Source organism: Sus scrofa, chromosome 5 (assembly GCF_000003025.6).
Source record: "Sus scrofa isolate TJ Tabasco breed Duroc chromosome 5, Sscrofa11.1, whole genome shotgun sequence".
Classification (NCBI taxonomy): Eukaryota; Metazoa; Chordata; class Mammalia; order Artiodactyla; family Suidae; genus Sus; species Sus scrofa.
The window spans coordinates 14,108,538-14,120,338 of NC_010447.5; the positions used below are offsets into that span (position 1 = coordinate 14,108,538).

At 50.4% G+C, this 11,801-nt stretch overlaps 1 protein-coding gene across 4 annotated transcripts in view; it reads left to right on the top strand.

Annotated features, from left to right (window-relative positions):
• Positions 1–11,801, top strand: part of NUAK1 (NUAK family kinase 1) — an 88,001-nt gene that overhangs the window by 18,954 nt on the left and 57,246 nt on the right. The window contains exons 2-3 of one of the 4 annotated variants that reach the window (XM_013988237.2): positions 10,817–10,878; positions 11,606–11,691. The exons of the other annotated variants lie outside the window; for them this stretch is intronic. The gene's annotated coding sequence lies outside the window, so the exon portion shown is untranslated. The remainder of the gene's footprint in view (positions 1–10,816; positions 10,879–11,605; positions 11,692–11,801) is intronic. 4 annotated transcript variants of the gene reach the window in all.

Sequence of the window (11,801 nt, forward strand, 5' to 3'; positions counted from 1 at the left end):
AGTGGGTGAATGGAGAAGCGAAGCGTGGTCCATTCACTTGATTTATGGGATAGCGTTTGTGACCCACTCCATCATTTTGATGATGGGATATTTACGGACTGTGGTTCAGGAATAAGAAGGAATGCAGGACTGATAGATGCTCCAACGTGGATGAACGTGCTTGGTGAAGGAAGCCGAAAGATCAGATGTTGGGTGATAGCACGTCTCTGAAGTATCCCATATAGGCAAATACACAGAGACAGAAAATGAACGAGAGGGCACGTGCCTCGGGCTGGGGTGGGTTGGAAGGAAAAGTGGCTTCTTGTGGGTCGGGTTTTCCTCGTGGAGTGCTGAGAATGGTCTAAAATTGATTGTGATAATGTTACACAATTTGAATATGCTAACCCCTCCCCTCGCCAAATAATGCATTTGAAATGAGTGAAATATATGATACCTGAGTTTTATCTCGTTATAGCTATAGAAACCACCTGAGACTTGGGGGGTGGTTGGGAAGTGGAGAGGGGGGTAGAAACCCGTGCCTATCAGGCCCCCCTGATTCCAGCCTGAGGGGCCACAGATCTCTATTTTGTGGAAGTGGAAAGCATTGTCCTATGTGCCACCTTCAAGAGAGAGCGCCCTGGAACCAGGCTGCTGGGGCCCTCGTGCCACCTCACCCCGTGACAGCTATGTGATCTCGGGCTAGTCACTAATCTCCTCTGAATCTTTGTGTCCTCCTCTGGGGCTCCTAGGAGTTCTTGCTTTATGGGTCGTCGAGAGGATTCAGTATGGCAATGAGATGTAGTCAAGCCTTTAGCCCTGGGCCTGGCACATAGTAGGTACACATTACTGCAGCGAGAGCCATCACTAGTCTAGGTGCATTTGTGCAAATTAGAAAGCGGCCTCCCTCTAGGTGGATGGATTTGAAAAGCCTGGTCTCCTGGCCCGGAGCATCCCCAAGCCCTGTGGCTCCAGGAGAACAGCGAGACCAAGGGCTGTGCTTTGCTTGTCCAGCACCTGGGCACCTGTGTGCCTGCCCCCTGCTCTGCCCGCGCGCCTGAAGAATCCCCATACTGAAGACACAACCTCCACTGGGATGGGCAACCCCTTTTCCCTCCATCTGACAAGAGACCAGATGGCTTTAATAAGAGCTTCCTCAAGTGCCCAGGACAGTGGGACGTTTCAGAGCAGAATATGACACATCTTACTGTTGAGGTACTAAGAACTTAGTTGGGGTATGTAGCGAATACATCTGGAATAACCTGAGAACGATGCAAGGGAGTAGGTAAATGAGGAACAGAGGAAGAAGCCCCGGCTGTAGAATCAGACAGGCTTGGGTTCCTGTGTCCCCCTGTGGCTCGGGATCCTGGGCTGAGCTTCTGTTTTTTCATCTAGACAGTGCAGCTGCCAGTATCTTACCAAGCGCGATGACCATGAGAACTAGGCTTTCTAACACCCGAGTCGGTGCAGAGCAGACTTTTGAAAACCGGAGCTGGTGTTATCATTTTGGTGAGAAGTACCAGCATTGAGGACCTGGTGGCCTTCTTATCCCAGGTCACCATTCTCCCTGCTTAAAACTCTCCCCTGGGTTGCAGTAGGGGCTAAATTCTGAATTTGCTACATCCTTCAAGTCCTGCCTGACAGTCCAAACTCCCACATCCTTACTGGCCTGTGTTGCCTTCAAAGCATGTGGATTTGATGATTTGTCTGTGCACCCCTTTCTCCTTCCTCCCCTGCTGCATCCTGGCCTGTAGCCTGGTGCCGGCGTATAGTAGGTGCTCAGTAAGAATTTATGAATGAATGAATGAGTGAATGAACAGCTGCGTGCACACTACCCCAGCACAGCACACTGCCTGCACTTCTCCAGCACTGTCCTGAGAAGGGAGAGTTCTGTGGAGGCAGGAGGCAGCAGGGAGGGCTCCTGAAGCCCCAGCCTCCTCCTTTTCTGGGTCTCCCCCCTCCTTACCACGACACGGACAGCTGTGGGGAGTCCAGCCCAGCCAGGTGCCTCTCCATTGCCGCTCTGCACTGAGGTTGGAGGGACGATGAGGGCAGCCGTTTCCCACCCTCGATGGTGGCTCCCCGCAGTTCCTTGGCGTTCTGTGGCCTCCTTGGGTCACTCCCACACTTCTGGGGGACGCCAGACACCCCCCCACCACCACCACCACCACTGAGAGTCCCAGGTGATCAGCTCCGCAGAGTAGGCAAGCTTTAGATGCAAAATGCATTTGCAAGATTTTCACATTTTTCTCCCTGGGTTGTAAATCAAGTACCTAAAGAATTGTAAACCGGCTGGAGTGTGGCGTTCATGTGTGTCTGGAAAAAAAACGCCACTTTGCTCACTTTCATTGGCGGTATTGCGAGGCAGCCCGAGGTTTCCAGTAGGAGGGTGCTAAGAGGCCACTGTGGTAGGTGCCCTCCTTCCCTGGAAGAGGAGGGTGGGGGAGGGCCACATCCAGGTGACTGAGGGTGCAGCTTACATCTCTGTGGCCAGTTTTAGAAAAGGGAGCTGCTTCTGCGTCTTAGTGTTTCCTAATGGTCTCTTCCCTCCCGCTTCTGTCAAGCTCCTTGTGTGACATGTGGCGGGAAAGCCACAAAGGCAGCCGACAGGTGCAAGTTAGAATCCTTGGAGACCCCATTGTAGCTCAGTGGTAATGAACCCTACTAGTATCCATGGGTATGCGGGTTCCATCTCTGACTTCGCTCAGTGGATTAAGGATCCGGGTGGCCGTGAGATGCAGTGTAGGTCTCAGACAAGGCTCAGATCCCGCTTGGCTGTGACTGAGGTGTAGGCTGGCAGCTGCAGCTTGCATTCGACCCCTAGCCTGGGAACTTCCATATGCCACGGGTGTGGCTCTAAAAAAAAAAAAAAAAAAGAAAGAAAGAATCCTTGCTTCCTTGCTGGCTGTTGTCACTTCACCACGAATTGGGCTCAGTTCATGTGTGATTCACCCCGGCTGCCAGGAGAGCCTGCATTCTCGTTTGGCTCAAGCCAGGCACTGCCTTTTAAGCAGGACTGTGAGGTGGGTTCTGGTCTAGGCTCTGTGTGAGTTAGGTTCTTTGAGAGCTTTCTTTCAGTTTTCTCATCTGCAAAGTGGGATAATAATAAAACCTGCTTCCTAGGTTGTCAGGGACAGCGCTGAGAGCAGTGCCTGACCCGTCGCCAGTTTTCAATAAACATAAGCTGTTATTATTTGGGATTCAGAGGAAGGCAGGCTCCTACTCTGCTGGTGGGATGGTCACTCATTCCTTAGGCACCTTGAGTTTAGGGGGCTTTGCCTTTGGTCTCAGTGAGGCTGGAGGCCTGCGGCTGCCTCTGCTCTCCGTCGCGCATTTGGGGGGAGTCCCTGTGGCTTTAGCAATGATGGGGGGCATTCAGCATCCAAGGAGCCCCTTCATGCTGGGGGCAGGTGGGTGGAGGCAAGACTCTGGGAAGTAGGAAAAGACTAAGGAGGGGGCCCTCTCCCCAGGGGAAGGCGTGTTTTTGGCAGCCTCACTTAAAAAGAAGAATCAACTAGTGCCTTTATGACTCTTTCATCCTGAAAGATGAACTCACGCCATCAGGCTCACCTTTGTGGAGCACTCTGTCTGCCAGGCCTCTGGGCGAGTGCCTTGCCTGCAGCATCTTGCTGAATTCCTGGTTGTTTTTAGACACCCTCCCTTCCCACACCCCAGATGCTATCAGAACCCCCACTTTACTGCAGAGCGAAGGAAGGCCCAGGGGGACCCTGTTTGTGACCTGAGGATAACGGCAGGAATGAAACTCACGACTGTCTGAGCTACAACCCTAGACAGCTTCCAGGAAGGAGTAGGTAGAAGCAGCTGTCAGTTTTCCTTCTGCCTCTCCCCGGTAGCACGGTGAAACATATTTTTTCACATATTTGCTGCACTCCTCCTCTGTGCCAGGCACGGTGCAGACACCCAGGAGCAGGATATGGCCTCTGCCCCCAAAAAGCTCGTCTACCTCCTGGTTCTAGAATGAGCAGCTGCCTCTTGTCACTTCTAGATCCCCAGCCATTGTGGTCCCCACTTACCCCTCCTTGCTGGTCCGGTTAAGGAGACTGATTCCTTTTTTTTTTTGGTTTTCATCTTTTAGAATTTCATCCCTGTGCATCCAGTACATTCTTTATGCAGCCCTGACTTTTTCAGTATCAATTAAAAGAGATGCCAGCAAACTTTGAGAAGCTCTCAGTGGTCCTTGATGGAACATTACTACCTGGTACAGCTCTTGGTAGATTCGGGAGTGAGCTCTTTCTTCAGCTTGTACACGCCGTGAGAGGGAAGAGGCTGATGCCTGTGTTGATCCTGTGAGCTCGGAGCCCTGCCTGGGAAGCTTTTTTTTTTTTTTTTTTTTTTTTTTTTTTTTTTTTTTTTTTTTTTTTGGCCCTGCGGAATGAGTTTGGGATGGCGAGGCAGGGCAGTGAGGCACCTGCTCCGGGGAGAACCGCCCTTCGCATCTTCTTGATGGTTAATTGATGATCCGTGTTCCAGGCAGAGAGCCAAGTGGACTGCTGGTGGTGGTGGTGGGGGGACCCATGTGCCAGTGGGTGTTGGGGGAGCTGGTGACAGAACTCCTGGAGAGGAGAGAATTAAGTGAAAATCTCCGCTGAGTCGTATCCACCTTCTTAGATGCGTCAGAAGGTCCAGAGCAGGAGGAGAATTCTTTCCTAAGGGTCATGATAGCAGGAAGCATGGGTGCCAGGCCCTGTTCTGACTACTTTATATGCCTTCTCTCCTTGGCACCTGTATTATTAGCACGATCACTTTTCAGACGAGGAAGGGACGGCTTATCGAGGTCACAGGACTTGCCCAAAGTTACAGAGCTGGAGTCTAGGGCTCTGCTCTCTGACTTCAGGGTCAAGGTCAAAACCACGGGGCTCCAAGGCCTCTCATGGGTGTGGATCCTTGGAAGTGTCTGCAACGTCCTGCTTGGTTCCTCACCCACATGCTGGGTGGTAGACTCCCATTAAACCCAGACTTACTGCTCAGAGACGTTGTCTCCAGGCTTGTGAAAATAGCAATTTGAAGAACGTGGTTCCACGATCCTACTTCTTTCATGTCTTACTCGCTTCTGTCCTCCTGGTGTCTGGTTCTGTGTCTGGTGCACAAGAAGGAAGTGCATGCTTTCTGAATGTCTGTGGACAGGTAGGAGTCTGGGGCGGGGCGGGGGGTGGGGTGTGTGTCAGGAGACCCGGGGGCCAGAACCATCACTGCCATAACTTGAGCTCCGTGGCCTTATGCGAGTTAGCATCCCTTCTGTGGCTTCAACTAATTTATCTATAAGACGAGAGTTCTGGGACCGATTTAGAGCTTATAGTCCAGCCCCTCCAGATTCTGCATTTGGTGAGTCTTCAGGTCTTGTTGCCAAATTGCCCCAAAGTGGCAGTCACCGTCTCATTCCTTGTGCTTTGTTGTTGCTGTTTTTTGCGGTTTTGCTTTTTAGGGCTGCACCTACAGCACATGGAAGTTTCCAGGCCAGGGCGACAGCTGCCAGCCTACACCATAGACACAGCAACTCGGGATCTGAGCCGCATCTGCATCCTACACCATAGGCTGATCTTTAACCCATTGAGTGAGGCCAGAGATCGAACCCGTGTCCTCATGGATACTAGTCGGATTCATTTCTGTTGAGCCACAACGGGAACTCCCTCCTCCCTTGTTTGTCTTCCTTCCTGACAGGCAGGCTCTTCCAGAATATGGATTTTCATCACTGCCAGCACACTATATGGCCAATCGGTATTGGGGACCTGCATGCATGCCTGAGTGAATGACTTTACTGTGTCTTGCTGATGAAATCTCGGCATATAAAAAATTCTGGGGCTAAAGCCCAAGAAGAAAATTAAGGAGCAGAAGTACTCTTTTCCAGGAATAACACCATCTTCCTAAAGGCAACCCGCAGCCGAGATTGGGAAAGTTTATTGTCTCTGCTAGCCCAGGGACCAGGGAGTCAGGCAGGATTCCTTGATTTTTTTCTTCATCTGGTGATGCTTTTCACAAACCACAGAGACAACAAAATAAAAACAAAAACTCTCGATTCCTCCCTGCCACTCCCCCCCACCCCACCCCCGCCGTCTCCTTTAACTTCAAGCCCAAAAAGTACTTGCTGCTTAAAACAGCTCATGAAGGAAAAAATTATAACAAATATTTTGCATTTCTCTGGTGGCGGCACAGTCTGAATTCCTTTCAGCCCCACAATGAGTTCTAATTTTATGAAATGGTTGGATTAGCCACCAATTTTCCGGTGGAATTTAGGAGGCTTGCATTTGTACTTCTGCTTGAAGCGAAGAAATCTCGTAACCTCCGTGCAGGGCCCCATGGGACATTCTAGCCAAGGAGAGAGTGGCCATCTGTGGAATGACGGCGAAGAGGGAGATCTTTCTGGCAGCTCTGGGCAGGCTTTGGGGATGGTGGTGTCTTCTTGAACTGCAGTGTCTGGGGCTTGGCCGGGCTGCATACCACTTCCAACGGATCACGGCCTATAAAAATTCCAGCCCAAGTACACTGCCTTGTACCTGACCTTGTTCTTGCAGCTCCCAGAGCCAGAGAACGTTAGGGCATCTGGTAATTGGGCGCGAGGCATTTGATACCGTGTGGTGCTCCGTTCTCCTGCCCCAGCCCTCGAGCCCCGGTTGCCTTGGGTTGTTCATTCCAGCTTCCTTATCGCTTCCTGTCTCTAGACCTGCACGGTCACATATGGAGACACATGACTGTTAAAGTTAAAATTAACGACCAGGAACTAAACTTAAAAGCTCAAGTTTCTGAAATTAAAAACTTCAGTTCCTCGGTCACTTGAGCCACACGTTAAGCACTTGATAACCCCTAAGGGGCTAGTGGCTGCCATTCTGCTCATTTCCATCAGAATAGTTCTGAAGGATGGCGCTGCTCGAGGGGCAGAGTGTTGTGACAGCAGTGACACGCTCCACCTGTTTCTTTGCTTTAGTGGCTCCATACACAGTCCTTGTCGCCATCCGTGAATCATCTCTAAGCAACCTCATTCATCATCTCTTCTGCATCTCCAGTGTCCAGAAGAGTGCCTGGTGTGTAGCAAGCAGGTGAAGATTTTCAGAATAAATGAATGCAGTTGTCTGTCTGATTCAGTGTTGCTTTGCATGTGCCTGCAGAAAATTGACTGAATCCTTATAGAGTTGAATTACGTCTTGAATGGAGTCGTCTGATGTTTGCTGAGCACCTATTATGTGTCAGGCATGGTGCAAGGCTCCCAGGCTACGATGGGGAGCAAACGGACATGGTCCCCCAGTTAGGGAGCTTGGCCAATTTACTGGCTCTTAGATTTGTGGGGATCTGGGCATCGCCTGGGAATGCCTGTTAAAATGCACCATCCTTGGCACCCACCCCAGAGAGCCTGATCCAGCCGGACTGGGATAGGACTTAGGGAGACCTGGGCATCTTTAGCATTTTAACCAGATAACACGAGGCAATATGACGGGCCTGGCCCCTGGTCTGAACTTGGCAGACAGAATAGTGGGAAGCTGGTTGCATTCATCAGAGTTATACACCACGCTGCTTTCTTCATGCCTTCTTTCGTGGTAACCAGAGGGTCCTAAGACCCCAGCCCTTTCTTTTTTCTTGTTTTCTTTTTAGGGCCACACCTGTGGCACATGGAAGTTCCCAGGGGTCAAATTGGAGCTGCAGCCTCAGGCCTGCACCACAGCCACAGCAATGCTGAATCAGAGCTGTATCTGTGACCTATACTGCAGCTTGTGGCAGCACCGGATCCCTAACCCACTGAACAAGGCCAGGGATCAAACCCGAATCCTTACGGACACTATGTTGGGTTCTTGCTGAGCCACAATGGGAACTCCCCCCAGGCCTTACATTAGGGCTGTAGTTTGAGGTCTCTTTGCCTGTTATTTTCCTGTGGAGTCATAATAACAGCAAAGGATCACACAGCAGGGAGTGTGCCAGGCAGTAGACCAAGCGTGCTGAATCATTGACCTAATTCGTCCTCAGGGTAACCCTAAGAGATGGTGCCCCGCTTTATCAAACCCATTTTACAGTGGATAAATGGAGGCACAGAAAATTGAGTCACTACCCATGAGTGGAATTCCAACCCAGAAGTGCTTAATTTTGCTGCTCCCAGTCACTGGGCCTTGAGCTGCTCCCCCCCTCACCTCCCTGGCCCCCCGAATGCTGAAAGTGCCTTTATCTCCTCTTCTGCCAGTTGCTTGGAATCCAAGTTCAGGTATATTTATGAAATGCCTGTTTAGGGGATTAACACACTGGGGGGATTTTGAGCTCTGATGATCCACAAATGCCCATCCCTGGCCTCAAGGAGCGTAGTTAATGCAGACATTCCCTTGGGCCTCCTATGCGCCAGCTCCTGCCATGCTGGCAGGTGTAAGAGGCTTGCAGCTAAAATAGGGGAGACGGGGCAGAGGCAGGGACCTCCCAAGAAAGTGTCACACCCAAGATGGGTCTTTTCCTCTAGACAGAAAGAGCAAAGCAGATCTTACAAACTAAGTGTTCCCTCCTTTTACTGCTTGTGACTCTTCCTCCCCATGTTTGTCATAATTGTGCTTTAGAATATGCCTGTGTCACCCTGTAGGTGTTCTGAGTGTGTTTGCATTTGGTATGTGTGATGGGGGGTGGGATCCAGCATAAGGAAAGATATGCCTCCCCCTTACCTTTTAGAGTTGGGTGATGCCTAGAACTCCTGACCCACTCGGGAGAACCTTCAAAGAAGCGGGGCAGAGGGCAGATTTGTAGAATAATGACTTGGGGTGGGCAGGACCGCCTCCATGAGGCCGTTTGCATGCATCATCTCCTTTCACAGCAGCTCTGTCATGGAGTCACTGGTATCCTACTTGGCAGTTGAAGAAGTTGATGCTCAGAGAGGGTCCCTCATCTGCTAAAGTGATCAAGGCAGCACCTGAGTGAAAAGGTCCCTCTGACCCCACGTGGCCTTTTCCCGCTACTCTGCTGGTTCTCAGTCCTGGCTGAGTGATAGAAGAGCCCTGGGACCTTTCAGAAGCTCTCTGGGGCCCAGGCAGCACCAGTTTTAGACAGACACCTAGGGGCACGGCAGGGGCTGAGACCACATGGAGCGTGCTGAGTGCAGAGGCCCGGGAGTCTGTACCCTTGAAGGAGGTCCCATCCATGCCTGCTCAATCTGGGACCTTGCCCCCAGTGAGGCCAGGCCTCTCCCCTATCTTTTTTTTTGTCTTTTTTTTTTAAAAGGGCTGCACCCTTGGCATATGGAGAGTCCCAGGCTAGGGGTCAAATTGGAGCTATAGCTGTTGGCCTGCATCACCGCCACAGCAATACCAGATCCAAGCAGGATCTGTGACCTACACCGCAGCTCATGGCAACGCCTGATCCGTAACCCACTGAGTGAGGCCAGGGATTGAACCTGCGTCCTCATGGATGATAGTTGGATTTGTTTCCGCTGCGCCACGACGGGAACTCCCCCCTCCCCTATCTTGCTCCCGGTGTGTGTCCTCCAGGGAGGGCTGGTGTGTTCAGAATCACCCCGTTGGACCTGAGCCTGGGACCTTTTGCTCTGTTGCATCAGAGGCTGCCTGTAAATCGGCCGCTGGCTTGGTTTCTTTTTAGGCTCCAATCGTAGAGACCTTTGTGTGTCTTTTATTTCAGGGAAATAATTCCTGCCTGCAGAGTCAGTTCCCTGGGGGCTCCGGAAGTACACTTGGAGCGACTTCTTTTACTGGGAGTGACCTGAAATGTCCTCTTTCAAGAGGCTGCAGCCGTTCCTTTTCTCCCAATCCCCCTCTCACTTTGCCCTCTGACATTGTTCTCTCAACTTCGTATTTTGAAGGTCTCACTGTGGGGTTTTTAACTTACATCTCTGCACGTGACCTGTTTGGTGACAATAATAATAATTTAAAAAGCAGCTGTGGTGTGAATACGATGTGTTGGTCACTCTTGGGCGTTTTCTGTCTGTTGTCTCACTGCATTTTGGGTTTTCTTGGCAGTGATGAGAAGTCTGAAATCTGAGGATCTTTATTATTATTTTTTTGTCTCTTGTCTTTTTAGGGCCACACCTGCGGCATATGGAGGTTCCCAGGCTAGGGGTCGAATTGGAGCTACAGCTGCCGGCCTACACCAGAGCCACAGCAATGCCAGATCCGAGCCTGCATCTGCCACCTACACCACAGCTCACGACAATGCCGGATCCTTAACCCACTGAGCGAGGCCAGGGATCGAACCCGCAACCTCATGGTTCCTAGTTGGACTCGTTTCCGCTGTGCCACAACGGGAACTCCTGAGGATCTTTATTCTTGAATTGAGGAATTTATAGCTTACCACGATTTGCTGGCTGCGTCGAAGGATGAGGAGTTCCATGGACTGTAGAGGCTGCCATACTGGGCCTGGTGACTTGGCTAGCATGGTGGTGGGCAAGTTGGCTAATTGAACAGAGAGGGGTGGGAAGAGCAGAGAGCAGCCCAACAGCCCCTAGGGTGCATCATGTCCTGGGCATCAGTCAAGAAAATGGAGAATTCTGGTTCATTGGATGCATTGGTTAAGTGGAAATAATCCTGATAGTTATAATAGCTCTAAATATATACTTCCAGTTAATTGATGCTCACCCATTTGCAAGCCTGTCTTTTAATAAACGGTGGCCATTTCTTATGGAAATGTTTCTGAAGCGAACGCACATTTTTTTTTGCCTTCTTAAAACCAAGTACCTTGAAGGTAGTTAAACCTTTTCTTGATGTCTTTGGGGAACGTCTCCTAAATGGTTCTCGGTACCGTATTTGGAGTCCTCGTGTCTGCTCTTTATAGGTTATCTGCCTGCCCTTTCCTCAGCTTCCATTCCTTTTGGTAATCCCTTTAAAGGATAACGTTTTTCTTTTCCCTCTAGCAAAAATAATGCATGCGCAATCCTGAAAGCTCACAAGACACAGACAAGTTATGGATGAAAAGGTAAAGCAAGCTCTCCTGTCTTGATTCCATCACCGAGGCCGTTTCTGGCAGCCCTTTAGTTCCATTTTCCCACTTCCCGACAGATTTGCCATGCTTAGAATTGTATTAGCAGGAAAAGGCAAGGGCTCCGTGGACAGATTCTGTGCCATTTCTTGGGGTGGCTTTTCCAAGAGTTTATGTCCCTTCCTCATACAGTCTTCAGAGACGAGTGGCCCTGGCAGTGAACCTAGTGAAATTCCATTTTCTCTTGTAACAGAATGAGCCATGGGGGGGTGGGGCGGAGTGAGGCCCATCAGGATCCCTCGGCTACTGTGTGGCCGAGCTGGGTCTCTTGAGTCAAGGTCCAGTGCATTTCCCGTTTGGCCACGTCTTACCTGTGTTCTGAATTGTGGGTTAAGGGCCAAGTGGCCTTGGAACAAAGGAGCCATTGCTATACATGGAAAAACCTACCTTTGCCGTAATCATCTAGGTTGCTCAAGTGACAGATTTTTTAAACTTCTTTTCTGGGAGCACAGGAAGCAGAAAGCGGCCTCCTCTTCAGCAGACCAGCCCCGCTTTATTTTCGAACATCAGTCTTAGATTAATACCGGGATGGCCTCAGAAACAAACTTGAAAGCAACTTGCATTATTCTCCATACATAGCTTACATTTTATGACCTGCTTAAAGATGCAGGGAGCATAAATCTTGGGGAGGGCTGTCTTATTTACTTGCTCGTCTTCTCTGCAGATGGGACGCTTGCATCAGAGCCCGGCTGGCTTCAGATGTCTGCTCCAGGATATTTTAGCTGAACTGTATGAGTCCATTAAACAAATGTAAGAGTTTGGGGGAAAGGAGGGCTGTGTCTCAAACCAAATGTTTTACATGGAGACCATCTGGGAATATTGGTATTTGTGTGTACAGTACATCAGAAAGCAGCTTGGCG